The 23,332-nt window shown below is 41.6% G+C and overlaps 1 protein-coding gene across 5 annotated transcripts in view; it reads right to left on the bottom strand.

Annotated features, from left to right (window-relative positions):
- The window catches only part of Herc1 (HECT and RLD domain containing E3 ubiquitin protein ligase family member 1), a 163,310-nt gene extending 155,263 nt beyond the window's left edge, over positions 1–8,047 (bottom strand). For all 5 annotated transcript variants that reach the window (XM_029481103.2, XM_029481107.2, XM_029481105.2 and 2 more), the window contains exon 1: positions 7,861–8,047. The gene's annotated coding sequence lies outside the window, so the exon portion shown is untranslated. The remainder of the gene's footprint in view (positions 1–7,860) is intronic.
- Positions 8,048–23,332: the final 15,285 nt, after the last annotated feature.

Raw genomic sequence — 23,332 nt, 5'->3', positions numbered from 1 at the left:
ATACACACACACAATTTAAGGCAACTATGTGAGATAGGTATTTTAAAACTGTTTATCTAATTCCACGTCACTAAAAATATACAGTATATCTTAAATTTTTATAATAAACCTGAAATGAAACAGAGAGAGAAAGAGAGAGAGAGAGAACACACACAGGATGTTCCAGGGTATCTACACAAGGTACCTGCACAAGGCCTTGGGTTCAATCCATGTACAGCAAATTGATTAATGAATTAACTGATTAAGAGACCACAAATTGGTAAACATGTTCAATCACCAGAAATCAAGTGTTACCTGAGGTCTGTATTAGCTTCAAAGATACTTTAAGACTGCACAGACCTCTACTGGTTCTATTCACAATCAAACACCTAGCATGTTTTCCTTAGAACCATTAATTTTTCATACAGCCACTAAAACATAGTCTCCTTAAATGCAAGAATGTATCAGCTTGTTTGTCAGTACTGGGGATCACACCCAGTACCTAACATATGCTAGACAAGGACTGAGTTACATCCTCAACCCTCATTTTTAATTTGCGTGTTTCTAGCACCTGGGGCAGTGATATACCATATACTTCTAATAATAAAAAATAGAATACACGTGCTCACTTACAGAAACACTGTTTATAAGTGCAAAATGTAGAAAACAATATAAATGACATACACAAATGTAGCTGTATCTGTGCAACTGTTTTTTAAAAACTGAAGCTACTCTGGAGGCAGAAATAGGCAGGTTTCTGTCATTTAAGGCTAGCCTGATCTACACAGTGAGTTCCAGGCCAGCACAACCTACAAAGCAAGCCCCTATCTTTTAAAAAAAAGAATTAAAAAAAAAAAAATCAAGGGTATGAAAATAATATAACTTCAAAAGAATGAGCCAATCTGTATCATTTCCAGGATACATTACTGTTAAGGAGAAAAAAATGAAAAATTATAATAAACTCTTCATGTCAGAAAGGAATAAGAAGAGTAAGAGAGGTAGCTCAGTGGAAAAGTACTTGCCTAGTAAAATGGGGCCCTGGGCTCATTCTACAACAAGCACAGCACACATATGCACACACACACACACAGAGGCATGTGTACACAAAGAGGTAATAGGAAAGCAGATAGCAGTCCCACAAAAAAAGTAAACATAAGATGGCAAACCCCAGCTGGGCATGGCGGCACATGCCTTTAATCCCAGCACTCAGGAGGCAGAGGCAGGCGAATTTCTGAGTTCGAGGCCAGCCTCGTCTACAGAGTGAGTTCCAGGACAGCCAGGACTATACAGAGAAACCCTGTCTCGAAAAACCAAAAAAAAAAAAAAAAAAAAAGATGGCAAACCCCCAGGCTGGAGAGATGGCTCAGTGGTTAAAAGTACTGACTGCTCTTCCAGAGGTCCTGAGTTCAATTCCCAGTAACCACATGGTGGCTCACAACCATCTGTAATAGGATCTGATGCCCACTTCTGGTGTGTCTGAAGACAGCTACAGTGTACTCATAGACATAAAATAAGTAAAATTTAAAAAAAAAAAAAAGTAAAAAATACATATGCTCATACACACAAAAATGTATATGGATATTCATAGTAACACTATTCCCAGTAGCTGAGAGGGAAAACCCAATGTCCATCAACGGACACATGGATGAATAAAATGTGTTATATAGATAGCATTCTGGCAGAGGTATTCACCTGAAGTACTCATACATGCTGTAGCATAAATGACCTCTGAACAAATTATACTAACCTAAAGAAATCAGGAACAAAAGACCACATATTATACAATTCCATCTACACAAAATACTTAGACTAGAAATAAGCAAACCCAGATAGAAAGTAGAACAGAACATAGACAAGGGAAATGACTGCTAATGATCACAAGGTTTCTTTTGGGGGTAATGTTCTAGAATTTGACAGAGGTGATAAATAGTACAATATTGTGAATATACTTTTAAATAATAATAATAATAAACTGTTAACAGTCAAGTTCTGTAACCCTGCACTTAGAAGGGACCAGGAGAACCGCAAGTTTGAGGCAGAGGAGACCTGTCTGAAAATAAAGTAAGCAAGCAAACAAACCTGGTTTGTAAACTTTAAAGGGAGAGTTTTGATAAGGCAAAGTGACATAGGCCTGTAGTTCCAGCTACTCAGGAGAATAAAGGCAGTTGAGTCACTTGAGGCCCGGAATCTGAGGTCAGTCTGAGCAACATATTAAGAGTTTGTCTCAAAAATTACATAAGTAAGTAAATAAAAGGGTGAGTTTTATGCTATGTGGTTTGTGTGTCAATTAAAAAATTATTTGAGAAAAAATAATAGAAAATGTAGGGGCTGGTGAGATGGCTCACAAAGTAAAGGTGCATATCACTAAGCCTGATGACCTAAGTTTGATCCCTGAGACACAAATCATGTAAGCAAAAATAAATTCCAAATTGTCCTCTGACCTCCATGGTCATATTTGTACCATGGGCTGCAAACAGAGGTTTAATGTTTTTAAGTGCATGTAATCTGTTCATTTTGGTGAAATAATTGAGGAAGAGATAAATCTGAAACTAAATTTAAATTCTGGATTCCTTAATGAACATGGAAAAGAGGTAGAAACAAAGAGACAGGAGTGTGACAGTAGGATAGAGGGACACATGTGAGTAATCATTTTACATAGTAAAGTCAAACAGCAGTGGCATTCAGTAACTGTACTGTTCCACAAACCCAAACTAACACTAATGCCACATATGATGATACAAGCCTATAATCCAAACATTAGAAGGTTGAAGCAGGAGAATACCAAGTTTGAGCCCAGTGTGAGATATTTGGGAGATCCTTTCTGAAGTCACCATCATCATCATCCATAACAATAATTAGTTAACATCAACCAGGACTGAGAGCAATCAAAAGAGAATACAAAGAAGCAACAAAGGAACTGAACTACACTGCACTAAAGTAACATAGTCACACTAAAGAGAACAGAGAATAAAACAACTAACCTAAATAGCTAAAGATAAAAACTGCACACAGATAATCTTGTGAATACTTTTCATAAGCAAATAACTACCTGTTGGATACTCCAAAGTTAGCAAATACATGTTATGATACTGAGGTCTAGACTTCTGTCACAGGAAGAAACTACAAATAAGGAGTAACAGAAGGTCAGAGCAACCTTGTAGTGTTGGAGGAAAAGGTACTGATATAAACTCATGGTCATTATACAAAGAGGAATAAATATAGTTACCCTTCAGTAACTTCAGGGGATAGGTTCCAGAGTTCCCCACCCCTGGCAGATAACAAAATCTATTGTTCTCTGGTCCCTTATATTCTTAAACTGTGGGAAGTGATCCGATCATGTAACTAAATTCAAGGGTGGCCAAAAATCTAGCTACACTAAAAGGTTTCTGGACACAAGAAGGAATCCAAAGTGTCTCTGGCAGCACTTGCCCATGCTGCACCCTGTGACTCCACTGAAGCTAAAATGTGTATGCTTTGTACTATGTATGCCATGGCACTGTGCAATGCCAAGAAGCAATGCTGGGAATACCATGGCTCAGACTGAGAATATTGTAAATTACGGATTGCAGTATTTTTACCATGCAAACAAAGTGTTGTGCTTTTATAGAAATATAATAGTTTTAATTACAGAAAACAAAGCTTCTAATATTATTATCAATCCTTAGCACACAAGCATCAAAGTAATATATCTCTGAATCGCTTTATGTTAGAACATTTGATTTTTAAAGTTGGCTTGACTTTCACATAAAAAGTCATTAAATATTTTTGACTCAAAATTAGGACAGAATTTCCCACAATTACTAAAATGGCTCTAAATATACTCCTGAAATTTTGTACTATGAATTTATGAGAAGCAGCACTCTCAATGCTGTTGATTATAAAACCAAAATATTGATCAACTCTTTAAAAAAAATGCTGGAAGATGTTCTATGTCTTGTAGTATCAAATGTTCAGCAAGAGTTAATTTCTTTTATAAAAATAAGTAAACAGACCCATTTCTCAGTATTCAAATTTGTTTTCATCTTTAGTAAATCCATATGCATATAAAAACAGCTATTTTAAAATAAGTTATGTTTATCAGTAAATGTCTCATTTGTATACTTACTTTATATAACTACTTATTTAGGGTCACCTAAAAACTTGACAATAGGAAATCATGAGTAGTAAAGGGTTAAAAAATCCTGCATTGTATTAGCTTATAACCTACCCATAATATAACAGATGTTTAATATTTAGTAGACTATAAACAATTATTTAACTGAAGCCAGGCATGGTGGCGCACGCCTTTGATCCCAGCACTCGGGAGGCAGAGGCAGGCGGATTTCTGAGTTCGAGGCCAGCCTGGTCTACAGAGTGAGTTCCAGGACAGCCAGGGCTACACAGAGAAACCCTGTCTCGAAAACAAACCACAATTATTTAACTGGAGTAGGTGAGGTGGTCAGTAGCTAACGGTGCCTGTCATCAAGGCTTTCAATCTGAGTTGGGTCCCCAAGATCCACATGGTGGAAGAAGAGAATCAACTCCTACAAGTTGGCCTTTAATCAACACACACACACAGACAGACAGACACACACACACACACACACACACACTGTGGCCAAAACTGAAACAATGTGAACAACAACATAATGCTATTATATTGGACAACAGTCTGTAGAATCAAATGAATATGCACACTACCATACTGATATAAATAACTAAGTTAACAAATGTCCTTTGACAAATGAAGTCCAATTCATACATATCAGAATAAGGGAACTACAAATACCATAACCGTGTATTTTACAATACAAACAAGGGGAGAAAGTTTGAGCGAAACAGTCTATAGTTTTGAAGAACCTCCTACAAGATATAAATATATCAAAGAGAATACAAAGGGACAAAAAGCACCCTCTCCTAGACTATCCCAATTGAAGCCACCAGAACAAATGATCAAGGTTAAAATATCATTAGTAACCAATAACATGGGCCCCCTAGTAAAATGCATTGATACAGAGCGTTATAATCAAAACACACAAAACTTCAAATCTAATCATGAAAAAAAAAATCAAATGAGCCAAAAATGAGAGTATTTTTACAAAAAATAAAAATAAACAATATTCAAAAAGTCACGAGAAACCTAGAAATTGGTCAGGATAAATGACTCTTTGAACCCAGAGACAGTCAGATCTGTATGAGTTCAAGACCAGCCTGATCTACAAAGTAAGACCCCATCTCAAAAAACCAACCAAACAAAACAAGCCAGTATGGTATCACATGCGTGTATCCTCAGCATTCTCAGTATTAGAGGGAGTAGCAGGAGGATCAGGAGCTCATGAGCAGTCTCAACTAGAGTCAAAATCAGCTTAAGCTGCACAAGCTCCTGTATCAAAAGGAAAAAATAAAAATAAAACTTAACCTTCATCTGATTCAGCATCACATTTATTTGCTGGTAGATCTCCTCTGGAATTTAATATTCCCATTAATTTGTAAGGGCCAGTAGAAAAAAATAAATAATATCATCAGAAAGTACCTATTAGGTACCTATTTTGTGATCCTTTTAGTTTAAAAGAAAAAAATACTAGCTGAAGTGGTTTTGCTGACTTTAAAATCTCCTTTTTAAATTACTCAGCCAATATTCTCTGTTCAAGATCTTGATAATATTTAGAAGGTATCCCTAGCAACCTGTTTTGTGGGTACACTAAGACAAAGTTTTACATATGATGAAAAATAATTGTTTGTTGTTTTTATGGTTGATTACCTACAAAATTTCAAGGGCTTGTTCACGTTTTTTGATCTCTCTCACATAGCCAAGACTGCCCTGAAAATCTTGATCATTCTACCTGCACCTAAAGCGCAAGTCTTGTTTCACAAGTGTGCTTTCTACCTAGCACAGTTTTCTCCCTCATTCATCACAAATACAGCATCAACATGACCACTTACATTCTAAGAGTCCACTTTAAAATCAGCTGCCCACTGAACCCAGGCATTTTGCTCACAACACCAAGACTTTTCACCATGTATTACATGCGTCTTCTACTAACCAATCCAACTCCAAAAACAGCACGCCCTCCTCTAACGTGTTATCCATTTCAATGTGTTATCCATTTAAATAAAATGATATTTTCACATGTTTACATTAGTGAGAAGACTATATGATGCATTTGCTTCTCCTCCATATACCACCAGCACGACTGCACAGAGAAAATACATAACCAGCAAATCAATGGATCAGTGTTGAAAGGAACTGGCAAGACCAGAAATTTAAGAAGCAAAGTGATAAGAACCCTAGGGAAAGCAAAATTCATAAAAGTTGCTGATTCTAAGAGGCCTTAAAAGGCCATCCATTTCAATGACAACTGATGATCTATCCTACTTTTGAAAGACACCAGGCTTCCAACCTGCCATACAATCTGGTCATGTGATTTGGGAAAAATATAATTGACTGTTCTTTGTCCTACATTATGCTGTTTTTTTTTTCTCAAATTACATGACAAAATATTTTAACCTATTTCTAAAATATACAGATATGCAAGTGCAGAGGACAAGCATGCATTGACATGTGCATTTATGCATAATACGGACACTCGGGACATTCACTTTTGCTTGTATAAACACACAGGTATGTAAACATATAATCAAAGGTACATCACCATCAATTTTTAAAAAACTTTGAAACTTACTTTCTCCTCATCGCAATTAATTTTTCTTTTCTTTACATAAACACTGGCCCAATTTAGAGGACTCATCACACAAAAAAAGAAAAGCTATAAAAATAACTCAGATACTATATCCAAAAAGAACAATGTTAAGGTTTGACTTTTAAAGCTATTTGAGCAACAATCATTTTGGAAGAAGGCACAATGAAATATGGTGATGGCCGGGAACAGCCAATGATAATGAACAAGTAACCGGGCTTAATCAAGTGGGCCAAAGGAATGGTTCAAATAAAACAAATCATTTTGGGAACATACATAAAATAAGGAAGTACCGTTCAAGGACAAGCTAGGTACTCTTAAAAAACAAAACATAAAGGGTCTGTTAGAAATATATCAAAATATTAACACTGAAATGCTATCTCTGGAGATGGGTTATTAATTCGTTGGAATTTATTACACACATTTTTATAAAACTAACGCAAATGGAGATTCTGTCCCTGTGCTTCACAGCTACCATACACATGCATGCATACTACATACAAACATACATACATACATACATCGCGTCTTTACATAACCTCCTGGGAGAGGTAGGCACCAAGCTTCTGTCCTCGTGTCTCCTGGGAACCTGCCACCCATCACTGTTCCCAGGGTTAGCTCCTGTCATCACCACCATCCACCTCTCACCCTGGAGACTACACAACTGTCGCCTCGTCTCCGCTCCAGGTAGCAAGGGCTCTAGAAATTGTTATTTTATCCGAAGAGAGATTCAGAGAAAAGGTTTACCGAAAGGATGAGCAGCCCCCACCCAAAAGCGCAGACGAGGAGAAAGACACACGGTCTCAACCTCCACCCCTCCGAAGTCGGCCGGCGACAGGGAGCACCGGAGTCGCGACTCTCCTCAAGAGAAAGAGATGGGAGAGCCGCTCCCCAGTCCCAGTCCCAGATGAGAGAGCCGCGCTCGTTAGCGGATAAAGGGGAGAAGGTCACAGACGCGACCCCTGAGGAGCTGAGGGGCGCAGACTGCAAGCTTATTCAGGGGCGGGTCCCTCCCTCCCGCAGGTGGCACGGCTTCCAACAGGCTTCCAAGGGGCCAGGGGTTCCTCGGGCCTCCGCCCGCCGTCCACCCGGAGCCAGCAGTCCCGCTCGGCGGGCGGCCCCGGAACGGACCGGAGCGGCTCGGCCGGGCCAGCCGATCACACACTCGGGAGGTCACGATGGCGAAAGAGAACGTGTTACCTACCGTACGTGGGTCGGGAGCTGGCGGCGATGGGGTGCGGCTCCAGCACCCGGCACCCGGCTGGCCAGCGGCTGCGCTAGCCGCGTCCTTTATATTTTTGCTGCAGCGGCGGCGACTTGTCAAAGGGAAAGACGTAAGAGGCGGCGGCGGCGGCAGCGACAGCGGCAGCGGCAGCGGCAGCGGCAGCGGCAGCGGCAGGCGAGTCTCGCGGGACTTATGGGGGAACTCTCGCGAGATCAGGAGCGCTGGTCCTGCCTCCTCCGGGCCTCGCGCGGGAGGTGGGAGGCAACCTGAGAGCAAAAGGGAGAGAAGATGCCGGCTTGGGCACTGATGGGAAAGCGATGAGTACATCGCCGGCCGGGAGACCCTCCCTGTGAGGGTACTGGGGACACTCTACCGCCCCATGTCTCTCAACCGCTGAGTCCTCGCGGAGTCACGTGTGCCCGTAGGGAACTAACAATTGGGGGCATTTCACAAAGGGCGCTGAAGGATCAAGCGAGCATGGATGTGTTCAGGATGAGCACGGGACAGTCTGCAAGAGGATCGGGGTCCGAGGGCTGCCGAGGCCTCGGGGCTGCAGAGGACCGTGAGGAAAAGCTGCGGCCTGGCCACACCCCTTTATCTCGGCTGCGTGCGGGGCGCTCTACTCCCTTTATCTCCCATCACAGTCTGCCCTTAACCTTCTGGCTGGTTAAGTTTACGCCCAAGCAAGTGTTTAAGTTGACCAACTTCTGCCCTGTCTGAGGAACACAGGAGGATTTAGTACAGGTCTTGACCCTGACCTATACAGTGATGCACTCTGAGGACTGACTAACTTGGTCATCTAACCCAAAGTCTAGCATAGATGTAGGCGCTCAAATGTTGAATTGATATTGTTGAATGCCTCTGTACTTAAGGACTCCCAATCTCACCACTGTAGCCACCTTCAGCAAAAAGTTTTTCTGGAGAGAGATCTCAGCGGTTAAGAGGGCTTGCTCTTACAGAGTGACTTGGCTTCACTTCTCAGCACCCAAGACAGGATGTCCACAACCACTTGGAACTTCAACACTCACTTCTGAACTCTACAAGAACCTGCACTCGCGTTCACATACCCACACATACACATGAATTTGTTTTTATTTTCAAGACAGGGTTTCTCCGCGTCGCCCTGGCTGGCCTGGAACTCTCTGAAGACCAGGCTTTTTCCTGATTCTGTCCAGAGTGCTGGGACTAAAGGCGTTTGGGGAAGGGGGGGGGGTGTTATAAATAAAATCTTTTTAAAAAATTCTTGTGCTAAAGACATACACATACATGGTATAAGCAGCTGGGTGGGGTGGCAATCTCTGTGAGTTTGAGGCCAGTTTGGTCCACATACTGAGTTCCCCTTTGGTTCAATTGGAAATGTGTATCATACAAATTTAGCCCAAGACAAAAGCTACTCTCAGCTTTGTGTGTGACTTGAAATGGCTTGCTTGGCTTCCCTGGACCTCAGTTCCTAATCTGTTCATTTAGAATATTAGTTGTTATTACAGGGTTCCTCCTCAGAGGAGTATAGATATGAGATAATCACTAAATAGAACTTCTAATGGTGCCTGTAAACTTCTGTGTATAGGATGTGTATTCTAGTCTAGGTATGAGAGGCAGATTAGCATGGAGTGATGACATTGTTGCTAGTGCTTTTTATGGTCTCAGATGTTTGGTTTGGGACCTGGGGACAAGGGACTGAGGTGCATATTTTTCATATCAAAGCAGACCTGGCCTCCTGATTCTACCAGCATCCCTCAGTTCCTACCTGTCATACCCTGCCCCCAAATATGAGCTTTGCAGCCCAGGGTCTGGGTTGCCCTTCCCCTAGAGGCTTCTCCCTATAGAATCCAGACATTTTGTGTACTCTCTCTCCCTCTCTCCCACTCTCTCCTTCTCTCCCACTCTCTCCCTCTCTCCCACTCACTGCCTTGCAGACCTAAGTTCTGTTCCCAGCACCTATATCAGGAGGCTCCCAACTGCCTGGAACTCCAGCTCCAGAAAGATCTGACACCTCTGGCCTTAGCAAGCAGCTACATTCACATGTGCATACCCCCATACAGATATGCACATATACATATAGATATCATTTAAAAATAATAAATCTTTTTTAAAAAAAGAAATTTCCTCTCTTGCCCTCTATTTAACGTCCTCCCTAGGAGACATATGCAAAGAACTAAATACAATTGAGTCCAACAGCACACAACTACTTTCTAAATTTTCACTTGTTATTTTTATCTTTTGTGTAAAGTGTGTTGCCTGTATACATGCCTGTGTGCCTGCCACCTGCATGCAGTGTCCACAACAGTCAAAAGATGGGACTAGACCCCTGGGAACTGACATTACCCACCACTCTATGGGCCACAGCGTAGGTGCTGGGAATCAAACCTGGGTCCTCTAAAAGAACAGCCAGTGCTCTTAACAGCTGAGCAATTTCTCCACCCCACATACAATTATGAATTAATGTCAGCAAGGAAACTCTACTTTCCACCATGACTTTGGCCATACCACTTTTCCCAAACACAAGTACTCAAATCAGCACTTTTTAAAGCCTCATCAACATCAGCCTCCCACCTCTACCACCCCAGATCTCCCCTAGAAAAATGGAAACGTGTCCTCAAGGCCAAGGGCTCACTATTATAATGGATCCTTGTCCTGACAGCTCTCTGAGCTGTGCACCAAGGCCACAACAGAGAAACAACTCTCCCTGCTTGCACACGCCGCCATTGGCCTCCCAAGGCACGTTCTGTACTCGTGCACTACAGTCAGGGACTGGAAAGTCAGAAAAATGTGTCGTTTTCATCTCGCATCTGCCTATAAGCTATGCTTAGCTCTAAAACGAAAGCTATAGCTAAGTTGGAAGCGAAATCAGAAGAGTAAAAATATGGAGGAAACGGGAAAAGCTAAAAGGATTCAGAGAACGTATTGAACTATGACTCTGAAAACAGAAACTTGCCAACGCAGGAGTCTACAGACAAGAGTCCTGCTGTCACAGGAAATCGCAACCTGCCTTCCCCTTTCCTGCCTGTGAATAAATGGACTTACTCCTTACCCAAGACTATGAGAGTCAAAAAGCCAGGCGTGGTAGTGCACACTGGAAATTGCAACACTCAAGAGGCAGAGGCAGGCATATTTCTACGCATTCAAGGCCAGCTTGGTCTACATAGAGAACCCCAAGCCAGCAAAAGGGACAGTAAGACTCTGTCAAAAAAAAAAAAAGTCAAAGAATTTAGGAAATTATCTGAGACATTTTCATTTATTCACTTAGCACATCTCCACTGAGGGACTATTTTTGGTCATGCATTGTATGAGGCTCTAAACAGACTGTTGACAAGCTTTAACACCCTCAAGGAGGTTCTGGTCTAATGGAGGAAACAGGAAGAAGAGAATAGATCATTACAATACCTAGCAGGGTACTGAACAAATAAGAAAGGTGTTGGGGAGGAAGTCAGGGAGAGAAAAGCAAAGGGAGCTCAAAGGCTGATGAAGGATGATCTGTAAGTCAGCTCCAGAATGGCTTCCGCAAACTGCTCTGTTGTGGGTTTGTTCTAATAAAATGCACAACTCTTAAACCATTAGAAAAGAGTCTTTGATGTGGAGTCATTTTATACACCTATTAGCTTTGAAGAAAGATAGGATTAATGGAGGAAAAAAATCATAATTAAAAACATTTTGTTCTTACAGCTTGTATTTTTGCTTTGTTTGTTTTGGTTTTTTGTTTGTTTGTTTGTTTTTGGTTTTTAGAGACTGGGTTTCTCTGTATAGCCCTAGCTGTCCTGGAACTCACTCTGTAGACCAGGCTGGCCTCGAACTCAGAAATCCACCTTCCTCTGCCTCCCAAGTGCTGGGATTAAAGGCGTGCGTGCGCCACCACTGCCTACAGCTTGTATTTAAACACGTAAAGAGAGAACACATTCCACTTCACACGCTTGGTCCCCTTAGGCCAGTCTTCCTAATCCAGGTAATCCAACAGAGAGCCCAAGAGACACTTCCAAAACATGATAACAATACCTACATTGTTCAGCTTATGGCTTATTTATACTTATTTATAGATGTCTTTGGTTCTTGGTTTGGTTTTTTGGTTTTTTGTTTGTTTTTGGAAAGATTTGGTTGTGTATCTTAGACTGGCCTCAAACTTGGAATCCTCCTGCCTCAGATTGCCAGGTGCTGGGATTACAGTTAAGTGCAACCATAACCATAACCAGCTGTTGTGTTGTGTTGTTTGTGGTATCTGTGGTCTAACTCAGAATTCTTGCCTCTACTCAGCAAAGTGATGGGGGAGGAAACCTAATAGGTTTGCCTTATTGTGTTGATTTACTTATTTTCACAGTGCTGGGGATGGTTCCAGGGTCTCATGAACATAAAGCAAGCACTCTGCAACTGAGCTACATCCCCAATCCAAGATAGCTGTTAACACTTTATTTGTAATCATAGTTCCACAAAAAAAGGAAAAAAACTCTAAAAATAATTATTGCAACTATCAAACATGTATTATTAGTCATACGTTATGCTAGAAATGTAGGAGTTCAAATCATGTATGTGGGGGAAAAAGCTAAACAAACAGTCAAGAATGGAGTCTATCCCTCTATGTGCATCAGAAGTTTTCACTAAAGAGACAGAGTCAGAGGCAGGAGGATCTGCTGCAGGTTTGAGGCCAGGCTGATCTATATCATTTCAGGCTAGTCAGGGCTATAGCAAGATCCTATCTTTAAAAAGACAAGAAAGAAAGAAAGAAAGAGAGAGAGAGAGAGAGAGAGAGAGAGAGAGAGAGAGAGAGAGAGAGAGAGAGAGCTGAACTGCAAGGGTAGGTGCCCAACTGAAACATGTTGATACTACCGTAATGCCCCTCCAGGGAAAACGGATGTCGGCAAGGGCAGGATATTTATTGTACCTTAATATTTATAGACCTTTAATAGCTAACTTAGTAGGTTCTTTCCAAGGTGCCCATCACTATGTTCTCTTGGGATAAGTAAAATTTGGAATCGACTAATTCTACAGGCCACTTAAAATTAATTTTAAAAAGGCAGAGTGTAGCAGAGCATGCCCGGATCTCAACACTTGCAACCGGAAGGTGGGGGGTGGGGTGGGGGGTGGAGGATCATCCTCAGCTGCATATCAAGGGCAAGACCATGTCAATTTGGTATGTATGTTTGAGAGCCAAAGATCTGCATGGAAAATAGCCATCATGACAAAGCAACACAATACAAACTGAAAGACGGTGAAGGGTGAATAATATACGTAGAACATAGAAAGGAGATTTACTGAACACAGAATTCTCTCTAGGTGCTAGAGTTAGAGAAGAGAGCTAACAGCTAAATATAAAATTTACACATTCTCATAATAACTCATTCTCAAATAAAATCTCCAAGCAAAAAAGTTTCCTAGAATTTTTGTTAACTACATCTACATATGAGATCACACTCATTACCTCTCTCTTTTTTTTCCACTAACAGGTAATTGATCTACCAAAGAGGTTTGAAAGGAAGTAGAGATACAGAAATAGGACCCAAGATTGGCAAGTACTTCTTTTAGAAATAAAATTCCTTCTGCCGAATGGATTCCTACTTAACTCTGCATCCTCAGCAAAACATCACTCGTGTCAGGACATAGACAGTATTAGAAACTGCCTTTACAGGCTGGAGAGATGGCTCAGTGGTCATGAGCGCTGACTGCTCTTCCAGAGGTCCTGAGTTCAATTCCCAGCAACCACATGGTGGCTCACAACCATCTATAGTGGGATCTGACTCTCTTCTGAGGTGTCTGAAGACAGCTACAGTGTACTCACATACATAAAATAAATAAATAATTCTTTTAGAAAGAAAGAAAGAAAGAAAGAAAGAAAGAAAGAAAGAAAGAAAGAAAGAAAGAAAGAAAGAAAGAAAGAAAGAAACTTCCTTACAAGTCATTGCCTAAGTCTAGAATACAATACAATAATTACTTGTGGCTTTGGGAGAAGGGCAGGATTTCCTAGCCCTGGCTAGCTTTGAACTTGCTATGTAACTGGGGCTGGCCTTGAACTCCTGATCTTTTTGTCCCTACTTCCAAAGTACTTGAATTAGAGGTGAATGCTACCAGTTTTGCTTAAGGATGTTACTGGGTTTTGTTGTTGTTGTTGTTTGTTTGTTTGTTTAGATTTTTATTAGATATTTTCTTTATTTACATTTCAAATGTTATCCCCTTTCCTGGTTTCCCCTCCAAAAGCCCCCTATCCCATCACCCTCCCCTTGCTCACCAACCCACCCACTCCTGCTTCCCTGTCCTGGCATTCCCCTACACTGGGGCATCCAGCCTTCTCAAGAACAAGGGCCTCTCCTCCCACTGATGTCCAACAAGGCCATCCTCTGCTACATATGCAGCTGGAGCCATGAGTCCCTCCATGTGTGCTCTTTGGTTGGTGGTTTAGTCCCTCGGAGCTCTGGGGGTACTAGTTGGTTCACATTGTTGTTCCTCCTAGGGGGCTGCAAGCTCCTTCAGCTTCTTTGGTCCTTTCTTTAGCTCCTCCATTGGGTACCTTGTGTTCAGTCCAATGGTTGGCTGAGAGCATCCACTTCTGTATTTGTCAGGCACTGGCAGAGCCTCTCAGAAGACAGCTATATCAGGCTCCTGTCAGCAAGCACTTGTTGGCATCCACAATAGTGTCTGGGTTTCTTAACTGTATATGGGATGGATCCCCAGGTGGGGCAGTCTCTGGATGGTCTTTGCTTCAGTCTCCGCTCCACACTTTGTCTCTGTATCTCCTCCCATGGGTATTTTGTTCCCCCTTCTAAGAAGGACTGAAGTATCCATGGTCTTCCTTCTTCTTGAGCTTCATTTGGTCTATGAATTCTATGTTGGGTGTTCTGAGATTCTGGGCTAATATCCACTTATTATTATAAGTGTGTTGTTTTGTGATTGGGTTACCTCACTCAGGATGATATTTTCTAATTCCATCCATTTGCCTAAGAATTTCATAATTTCATTGTTTTTAATATTTGAGTAGTATTCCATTGTGTAAATGTACCTCATTTCTTGTATCCATTCCTCTATTGAGGGAAATCTGGTTTTTTTTCCAGCTTCTGGCTATTATAAACAAGGCTGCTATGAATATAGTGGAGCATGTGTCCTTATTACATACTGGAGCATCTTCTGGGTATATGCACAGGAGTGGTATAGCTGGATCCTCTGGTAGTACTATGTCCAATTTTCTGAGGAACCACCAAACTGATTTCCAGAGTGGTTGTACCCGCTTGCAATCCCACCAGCAGTGGAGGAGTGTTCCTCTTTCTCCACATCCTCTCCAGCATCTGCTGTCACCTGAGTTTTTGATCTTAGCCATTCTGACTGGTGTGAGGTGGAATCTCATGGTTGTTTTGATTTGCATTTCCCTGATGACTAAGGATGTTGAACATTTCTTTAGGTGCTTCTCAGCCATTTGGTGTTCCTCCACTGAGAATTCTTTGTTTAGCTCTGTGCCCAGTTTTGATAGGGTTATTTGGTTCTCTGGAGTCTACCTTCTTGAGTTCTTTGTAAATATTATATATTAGCCCTCTATCAGATGTAGAGTTGGTAAAAATCTTTTCCCAATCTGTTGGTTGCTGTTTGTCCTATTGACAGTGTCCTTTGCCTTACAGAAGCTTTATGAGGTCCCATTTGTCAATTCTATTTATTTATTTATTTATTTATTTATTTATTTATTTATTTATTATATGTAAATACAGTGTAGCTGTCCAGACACTTCAGAAAAGGGTGTCAGACCTCATTGTGGATGGTTGTGAGCCACCACGTGGTTGCTGGGATTTGAACTTATGACCTTCGGAAGAGCAGTCAGTGCTCTTAACCACTGAGCCATCTCTCTAGCCTGTCAATTCTTGATCTTAAAGCATAGGTTATTGGTTTTCTGTTCAGGAAAATTTCCCCTGTGCCATGTGCTTGAGGCTCTTCCCTACTTTTCTATTAGTTTCAGTGTATCTGGTTTTATGTGGAGGCCCTTGATCCACTTGGACTTGAGCTTTTTACAGGGAGATAAAATGGATCAATTTGCATTCTTCTACATGCTAACCACTAGTTGAACCAGCACCATTTGTTGAAAATGCTGCCTTTTTTCCAGTGGATGGTTTTAACTCCTTTGTCAAAAATCAAGTGATCATAGGTGTTTGGGTTCATTTCTGGGTCTTCAATTCTATTTCATTGGTTTACCTGCCTGTCATTATACCAATACCATGCAGTTTTTATCACAATTGCTCTGTAGTACAGCTTGAGGTCTGGGATGTTGATTCCCCCAGAAGTTCTTTTATTGCTAAAAATTGTTTTCTCTATCCTGTGTTTTTTGTTATCCCAGATGAATTTGAGAATTGCTCTTTCTAACTCTATGAAGAATTGAGTTGGAATTTTGATGGAGATAGTATTGAATCTGTATATTGCTTTCAGCAAGACAGCCATTTTTACTATATTAATCCTGCCAATACATAAGCATGGGAGATCTTTCCATCTTCTGAGGTCTTCTTCGATTTCTTTTTGTCACAAACTTGAAGTTCTTGTCATACAGATCTTTGACTTGTTTGGTTAGAGTCACACCAAGATACTTTATATTGTTTGTGACTATTGTGAAGGGTGTCTTTTCCCTAATTCCTTTCTCAGCCTGTTTATCCTTTGAGTATAGGAAGACTATTGATTTGTTTGAGTTAATTTTATATCTGGCCACTTTGCTGAAGTTGTTTATTAGCTGTAGGAATCCTCTTGTGGAGGCTTTGGGGTCACTTAAATATACTATCATATCATCTGCAAATAGTGATATTTTGACTTCTTCTTTTCAATTGGTATCCCTTTGACCTCCTTTTGTTGTCTAATTACTCTTTTTAAGATAGGATCTTCTGCCGGGCGTGGTGGCGCACGCCTTTAATCCCAGCACTCGGGAGGCAGAGGCAGGCGGATTTCTGAGTTCGAGGCCAGCCTGGTCTACAAAGTGAGTTCCAGGACAGCCAGAGCTACACAGAGAAACCCTGTCTCGAAAAACCACAAAAAAAAAAAAAAAATAAAATAAAATAAAATAAAAAATAAAAAAAAAAAAGATAGGATCTTCTTCTAAGCCTGTTGTAGCTGGCCTAAACTCACACTACCCATACTAGCCTCAAACTCTTTATCTTCTTACCCCAGCCTCCTGAGCGCTGGGATTATAAACATGACCATCATACTTGATAACAATAACTTTTATTATTTTTAATTAAGTGTATGTATGTGTCTGCACACACAGACACATATATATATAAGTATAGGGAGTGAAGTCCTACATAAATGTGTATTGTTGACATGTGTCACAGAACCCCAGGCCTTAGCCCCATGGGAGTGGCAACATCTTCCCCAGGTGATGCTAAGGATAAATAGTAAAGCCTTCCATCGGTCTGAGTGTGAATGTTAACACTGTGTACAGAAAATGCCCACAGTAACTTCTCCACTACCTGAAGATCACGCCCCTACAGAGACTGCTCCTACAGAGACCAGGATAAGCGAAACCTGCCTCCCTGTTCAGCTGTGTACTAATAACCCTGCCTCCCTGTTCAAATATATTTTAAAACTTCTGAGGCTGTGTGCTTCTTCATTTGAGGGCCCAGATCATACAAAGAAGCTTCTCTTTGTGTGTCTTTTTCCTTTCTTCATTCCCCTATCATCAGAATCAAGACAAACTAACTGTTCAAGGACCCTGCATATGCTCATATGAATGCAGGTGTCCCTGGAGGCCAGAGACCTCTGGAGCTAGAATTACAGTTTCAAGCTACCTGATGTGGGTCCTAGGAATTGAACTTGGGTCCTCTGGAAGAACAGCAAGTGCTCTTAACTGCTGAACCATCTCCTAAGCAAAGAGTTGAAGATTTAGCTCAGTGGTAGAATGTTTGCCTTATAAATACCAATCTCCAGCACCAGAGGGAAGGAAAAGAAAGAAAACACAGACATGCACACACACAAAGGGGGAGGAGGAACGGAGAGAGGGCGGGAGGGAGAGAGAGAGCACAACTGGGGGTTGGGGGAGCAAGCACAGGTGATCAATTCCTCAATCCACAGCAGGGAATGGAAAATTGATGCTAAGGAAGGAACATGAGAAAGTGCAGAGCAAAACACGGTGACCCAGGGTCATGGGGGAAAGGATTAATAGAATCCTCCAAGCAGACACTGGGACAATACACTCAGTAGATAAACAATGCAAGTCATTGTTCTAGAGGCTATCTACATAGAATCATAGCACACATGAGGGACCTCCAGTATACAAAGAAAGCCACCCCTTTCCTACCCTTTAAAGAACTAGATGGCTTAAGAGGGATTGCTGAATTCTAGCAGGTAGGATCAGAGACCTTTAATGAGAAGTGGAGGCTTGAAGATTGAGCAGTTAGTCTAGACCTGTGAGAACAGGGAACATTCGAGGCACAAGGAACAGCATAAACCAAAGTGTGCTCAGGATCCACAGGCAGTGTAATTTAGTTGTAGCCATCTGTTGCCGACATTATCCCAGTCTAGGACTCTTCATAGCAAGGCACAGAACTTGCCTAGGTAACAGTGAAGGATATTTAGCATAAGGGATACAGACAAAAAGAGCGAGAGTGGGGCAGTAACCCACCTCTTCTAGAGCATTGACACAAACAGAACTTGTGTCTATGCTTGCCTTGCTATGTTAGCTTTGATTTCTCTCAGCTCAGACTACCTTTGCCCCTATAGCTAGGAGGAAGGCAGTACCCAAGCTTTACATCTAACTATTGCCATCCCTAGAAGAGACCTAAATCCTACGGACACCATGCTGACTGCCCAGGATTGGATCAGCATCCATCCTTAGCTCCATCTCAGAGAGACCACCCCAGCCCACCCCCATAAAACTACCGTTTATGACAGAGTGGGGAAGAAGTTGTGACGCTGTGCTTGGGGAATGCATACAAACTAAAATATGTGCAAGCCCAGCTATGTAGCGGGAAAGTGTGTCACTTCCAAACTGTGCTTTCATTTGTCAGATGGTCGGCTTGCCATAGGACTTAAATGAATTTTCACCACAGAATTTTCAACTGATTAATATGTTAATCAATTAATGAATGTTGCTTTAATCAAGATGTTGTAGAACACAGTAGAGCTCTAACATAGGCTAAAGAATGGTTACCCAAGATCCTTTGTCATTCTAGCCCCACGACTTTAAATGAGAAACTCAACCACTCTCTGCCTCTACTTCCTGTTTCCTTTACAAAAAAATAATTATAGCAGCAATGACAGCTGGTATTTTTTTATTGATATTCCAAGCCCCCACTGTTTCTTTTCTTTCTCTCTCTGTCTCCTCCCTTCTCTTCCTCCTTTCTCTTTTGGTGCTGGGGACTGAGCTGGGGACTGAACTTGTGGCCTCTTGCATCTGATCTGTGAAGCCTCTCTAAACATTTTCCAAATACTTCATTTAAAAATCAAAATAAACATATACAACTCCATAAATCTGAGATAATCCCTGCTTACAAGGTTATTGCAAAGATTAAAGAATCCATGTATGATTCATAGCCTCATTGCTTGGCCCACAGCCAATGTTCAGTAGGTCATTATTTTTAATTATCTGTTGCCTGAAGAAAGAAAGACCTTTCATTTCATGATTGCCTGTGGCACCAGACGCTTTGAGAAAGCAAAACAACAGCAAAGGGAGGGGACCTTTATCTCTGATGACACCATGACCCACATCTCTGATGGGGTTGGGGTACAGTTTAGAAGTTCCTGAATAAAATAAGTTGTGAGAAGAAATGACAGGTGTGATTGAGGAACATAAAATGAAAGGCGAGTCTTATGGCGGTGATATGGAATGTATAGAAGGCTTGGTCCCCTGCTGGAGGAGTCAGTGAGTGGATCCCAAGACCTCTGATTTAATCGATGGCTGAATCTCTTGATGAATTCACAATACAGCATTATTGAGAGGTGGGACTTAGGGGCTGACAAGATGGCTCAGCAGTTAAGAGCACTGACTGCTCCTCTAAAGGTCCTGAGTTCAAATCCCAGCAACCACATGGTAGCTCACAACCACCTGAAATAAGACCTGATGCCCTCTTCTGGCATGTCTGAAGGCAGCAACAGTGTGTACTTATTTATAATAATAAATAAATCTTTGAGAGAGAGAGAGAGAGAGAGAGAGAGAGAGAGAGAGAGAGAGAGAGAGAGAACACCTAGTTGGAGGAAATGCCTGAAAGATTTACCTTACCCCTGGCATTTTCCTCCTCTTTTTTGCTTCTTGGAGAAGCTCTGCTCCCCAAGCCTTTCTGCTGAGATCTCTGCCTTGCTGTGGCTCAGGCACAACAGGGAGAGGTAACATGGACAGAGAGCTCTGAGCTGTGAACTAGAATCAATCCTTCCTCCCTCTAGTTGATTTTGTGGGTACTTCATCACAATGATTAAAGCTAACACACTTGGCTAGGTCTGTGGTTCCTAAAGGAAATGCCTTCCCACACAGTCTACCCATGAAACCCATGTAAAGGAGCAGCTGAGGTTTCTCTTCTCTCTGACTTGAATGATTTGAACTTTGTTAGACCACTGAGATTATCCAACAATAGGCCGGGCTGTGTGCTAAGCCATTTATAGAAGTAATCTTTTACTCCCCCATGGCCTGCAAGGTGAATCTTCTCTTGAGATATAATTTAGAACTTACTAAAATAAAGCAGTAAAAGAAATAATGCAAAATAAGTGGAAAGTGGGAAATTGAGACATGTAATTATAGAATGGCAAATGAAATATGAGTCTTATGGTTTTATGATTTTAATATGGAATGCCCCCTAAAAAGGTGCATGTGTATATATGTATATATGTATATGTGTATGCATACATATATATATGCTATATATATATATATATGCATAAGCTAAAGAATGGTTATTCCAGATCCTTCATCAGCCTTCTAGCCCAATGGCTTTAAATGAGTAATTCAAGCAATCTTCGCTCTGTGTGTATGTGTGTGTGTGTGTGTGTGTGTGTATGTGTGTGTGTGTGTAAACACACACATATTTATGAAAAGTGAGCCTGGGATTTGGAAGGGACTCTGTGAAAGTCACCAACTAATAAATAGCAAGACTGGGATTTAAGCACAGCTTTGTCATTCCTCAAAGTCTAAAATACAAACTACATCCTACTTTCTTATCAACAAGAGCTAGTCAAAATATATGACTAACCAAGCTCTAAGAAATGGATAAAATAATAGATACGGTCAACTTCTTTGTCCTCTACCTTTCTCCTATGTTCAGTCAGCTCTTGGACCTCAGACACCACCTCCAGGCTGCCCAGGGCTACAGTCTTCCCATTGCCCACTTCAAAAAACAAACAAACAAAGACACAACAAAAATCCTCAAACAAACAAAAAAACCTTCTTATCAAGATGTATCCTCCTCCACAGCGATGTTTCCTTCTAAAGGACTGAGTGCCCCTCCGTCTTGCTACTAAATTTTTTATAGTTTGAGTTGTGCTTCTTAGCTGCTAAGCCGGCTGGGACAGACATGTCGTCCTAACATTCAGGAGGCAGAGTCAGGAGGATTGCAAGTTTAAGGCCAATCTGAGCTATGTAATGAGTTTGGACTACGTGGTGAGATAGAATCTCATAAACCTGAAAGGATAAAGGCTGGGCTTTCTTTTTTTTTTTTTTTTTTTTTTGGTTTTTCGAGACAGGGTTTCTCTGTATAGCCCTGGCTGTCCTGGAACTCACTTTGTAGACCAGGCTGGCCTCGAACTCAGAAATCCGCCTGCCTCTGCCTCCCAAGTGCTGGGATTAAAGGTGTGAGCCACCACGCCCGGCAGGCTGGGCTTTCTGAAGCAGGGGCTAAGGTTAAGAGATACTTCAATGAAAACTGCAGACCCAAGAGAGGGATAGATGAAAGAAGTAGGCCTCTGAGAGTTCCCACCTGCCACCCACTCCCACTCCCCCCCTTACCCTCCACCACCCCCAATTCTTCATAATAGCTCAGGATACTATATAAGCTCAATGTCTGGCCCTTCTTTGAGCATCATATAATGTAACTACAATTTTCCCCTGTTAATCTGTTTTATCTCAACTTAATATTAAGCCTAAACTGAAGAACCTAGAAAGTATTGTGAAATGCAATTCTAAAAACAAAAAACCAACAAGCACGCCTCTAGCAAACATTGTACAAGGCTGCTTGACAGATTGCAACTTCATTGATTCTAGAGAGCTGAAAGGTCACAGACCTGGATCCTAATTGTCTTATACCAGCTTATTCTGTTTAGGAGCTACTCACTCCCACTATGTGTATCTCACCTGATATCCCTATAATGAGCAGATAAACCGTGATGTACCCCTTATCCTCTGCAAACCTTAAAGATAAGGAAGCCATAGAGAGCATCAGAAGACTGGGCTGTGCCCCAGTGTATACACTGTTTGTTTGGCTTCAAACTTCAGCACTGTTGAAACCTGAAGCTTGCAGTTAAGGTTTCCAAATTCAGCTGTAGTCTACCTACCTAATGCCTGAATCAGTTTCTTGGGTAATAATGTTGATTTATGAGCATCTTTGTGTTTTTAAGGAAATAAGAAAATAGTCTATTCTGAGCCAGATATAAATAATCACCAGCCAAGAACGAGCCCAATTTTTAGTTTCCTGAAAGCTGAGACTAAGCCAGTCCTGCTCGTTCAGAACTCAAGAAATTTGTGAGGAAGAAGGGAATGACATCTGAAACTCACAGCTGCCCCATTCATTCTTCCTGAGCCCTAGACAAATCCACCAAATAAGATTTTTATCTGTCTCTAGCAAACTCAAAACACTTGTTATTCCCAAGCTAAGTGAACTCTGCTGAATCCAACAATAAGGCCAGAAAGAGCCAAGCTCAGTGAGCTGCCCTAAACATGCATACATTCTCTCTCCCTCTCCCTCTGTCCCTCTCCCTCTGTCCCTCTCCCTCTCCCTCTTCACCTCCCTCTCCCTCTTCACCTCCCTCTTCTCCCCCACCCCCTTCTCCCTCCTCTCACTGTTTTAGGAATACAACTTTCAAGGCCACTGCAAGAACAAAGGTGAACAGGTTTGGTTGCGTGGCATAGTGATGCCTTAGCTACGGACAGACAGTGAAGGATGTTGCCAAACTTTGAGCAGAGCCAGCCATCCACTGAGAACTACTCACCTGCCTCTTGACCTCCAGAGATGGGAACAGACTCTTTGGTTTGCAGACCAAAGCCATTAAGTAACTTTAATGCTTCATGTAACTAAATATTCCATGTCTGTAGCAAGCTTCAGACAGGGGCAGAGGGAGGAAGCAAGCTCACTACAGACTTTAGGTCTCACACTGTAACTCTAGTTCAGTCTTCCTCTAAGATGGCTCCATGCCCAAGCAGCTCTCTCCGTGTAGGAGTCCTCCCGTGCAGAAGCCCCAAACATACATGGTTCTCTTGTGTGTTTATCTATTTAGAAACAATGTCCCACTCTGAACATCAGGCTCACCTCAAACTCCCAATCCTTCAATCTCAGTTTTCTAAATGTAAAATCACTGGTGGGTACCACCA

This window comes from Mus caroli, unplaced genomic scaffold (genome assembly GCF_978045245.1).
Source record: "Mus caroli unplaced genomic scaffold, Mus_caroli_1 scaffold_11, whole genome shotgun sequence".
NCBI lineage: Eukaryota > Metazoa > Chordata > Mammalia > Rodentia > Muridae > Mus > Mus caroli.
Note: the sequence above shows the minus strand (reverse complement) of the source record. Positions and strands in the feature narration are given on the sequence as shown.